This window comes from Ailuropoda melanoleuca, chromosome 17 (assembly GCF_002007445.2).
Source record: "Ailuropoda melanoleuca isolate Jingjing chromosome 17, ASM200744v2, whole genome shotgun sequence".
Classification (NCBI taxonomy): Eukaryota; Metazoa; Chordata; class Mammalia; order Carnivora; family Ursidae; genus Ailuropoda; species Ailuropoda melanoleuca.
In genome coordinates, this window is record NC_048234.1 from 24,128,406 (window position 1) to 24,130,833 (window position 2,428).

A 2,428-nucleotide genomic window follows, 5' to 3' on the forward strand; every position below is an offset into this window, starting at 1 on the left:
AGGACCAATAACTATGTGGTCCCTTGTTCCAGGAATTAATTCACCGCAATGAGCATCCTAAGGCTCTTGGTAGAGTTCCTGAGAATCCTGTTTAGTAAGAGTCAGCTCTCTAAAAGGTCAGTGGGCAGTCTGCTTTGTGTTATGTCTCTGGAAACCTAAGGCTGTTGGTCCCTATAGTTTACAGAAGGGAGCCAGTCAGTCTCTTAATGGGAAAGGAGGGCTGTTTGTACACATGAGCATGCATCTGTATGTAATGTGTGTGACCCCCAAACCACTGTGATTTAAGTTTGGTTTTACCTGGGGGCACCTGGGTGGCACAGCAGTTAAGCGTCTGCCTTCGGCTCAGGGCGTGATCCCAGTGTTATGGGATTGAACCCCACATCATGCTCCTCTGCTGTGAGCCTGCTTCTTCCTCTCCCACTCCCCCTACTTGTGTTCCCTCTCTCACTGGCTGTCTCTATCTCTGTCGAATAAATAAATAAAACCTTAAAAAAAAAAAAAGTTTGGTTTTACCTGTGTTCGCCTCCCCTGCATTCCCAGGAAATACTGAAAACTGCTTTGCATTAACCCTTGCCACGCTGGGAAGCAGATTTGTTTTCCGCTCCCCGGATTTCAGATTGGCAGGAGGGGTGAGGAGCAGAGAAGGGGAGACTGGGATTACCATTCCCAGATCCCAGCCCGCCTGCTGTTTACAGCGGTGTGGTGCTGCCCCCTACCCAGTGATTCACTGCGGGCAGATGAAGGGTTCTTGGATCTGGTCTTTCTCTGCCACCCCCTCTATCGACCCCAAATTGAACTTTGTTAATCCCGTGTTTCTGTTATTTGTTTTTCAGGAATTCGGAGTCAAGGAACCTGTGTGCTGGCTCTCGGGCCATTTAATGTCTTTGGATCTTAGTTTTCTCTTCTGTAAAGGGATCAAGCTGAACTAGATGTGTGCTCCTGCTCTGAGATTGAAGAGTCCAGGATGCCAGGATAAAACCAGAAGGAAGTCACAGGGTCCGAAACACGTGACGCCCTAAAACTCCCAGTAATGGCCAGACACATCTAGAAGAAGTAGGTTGGAAAAACAGTCCAAGAAATAACAGGTATTTGCATTACCAAGGAATTACTACACTTCCTTCCCAGCTGTTATTAAACCATGGGAAATTTACCCAACGTGGGGGGGAGGCGTACAAAAAGATTTCAAAACCAAAAAGAGGTGTTCGTTTGCTGAGAATTTAGGGAGTAGCCTTTCAGTCAGAAACTCATTGTGACTCGCCAGGCCAGGATATCTAAGGTAAGGACCATGAAGTGCTGCTCGGCCTCCAGCAGAATGTATCCGACCTTTTACATCAGTGTTGTTGTTGTTGTTTTTTTTAAACAAGGATAAGGAAGGAAATGATGAGAGAGAGAAATACCACTTGCTTCCATTCATCTGGGAGATCGGGTAGGTACCTTTTCAGTTCCTATTAAGTAAATTTGGAGACAGCTTGCAAGACAGCATTTTTCCAAGAGAGTCCTTAGATCTGCCCCCAACCCTCACCTCTCCCTCACCATGAGATTGCAAGTGTCTCCGCGCCCATTCAGCGCCATCCAGAAGATTTAGCCCCCTCTCCCATTACAGCCCATTCGCTCTAGACCTCTTGACGTCCTTCCAGCCCCCTCTCTCCCGTGACCCCTTCGCCAACCTACCCTACCTGTTGGGTAGGTCTTACTTCCTGGGAACTCCTGCTGTCATTAGAAAGGGGCACGCCGTCGCCTCGGAATCTTAGCTGTCCCTTCCCAATGGAGGGGGCACCTGTGCTTAAATGCTGGTTTCGCGGCAGAGTCCAATGGGCAGGCGACGAGGCGCTGCAGAGTTCAGTGGCCTGAGGAAAGGAGGATGCCCTATCCCAAACGCGGCTCTCATTAGCGGGGCTGCAAGACTTTAGAGCCCCCGGGAAGCCCTCGGCTAACCTAGGAGAAACCGGCCAAACCTCGGGGCCCTGCCCAGCCCGGCTCTCCGTGCTAGGCACGCGGCGGCGGGAGAGAGCGCCGCGTCCCCATGCACCGACTCGGGCGCCCAGTCCGACTGCGGCGGAGGCTCCCGCCGCCGCTGCTGCAAACCGGTCTGGCTTCCTTGCAGGGCGTGCGGGGATGGAGCAAGGGGGTGGAGAGAAAAGGGGAAGAGCCTGGGCGGCTGGCGGGCGGGGCCTGCAGCCTCCCCGAGCAGCGGCAGCCGCCGCGCAGACTGCTCTCTCCGCGTCTCGCTCCGAACCAGGCGCGCACGGCGCCGGGACCCGCGCCCGAGCCCGGGGGCGCCGCTGCTCCTCGGCCCCAGGGCCCCCGAGCGCGCAGCGCTCACGTCGCGCCGGCCAGTGGAGCACTCCGGCTGCTGCGGCTTTTTGGCTGCCGCTCGCCGCTCCGTCTGGCCGGAGGACTGGCGGGGGAGGGAGGGGGAAGAGGGGGC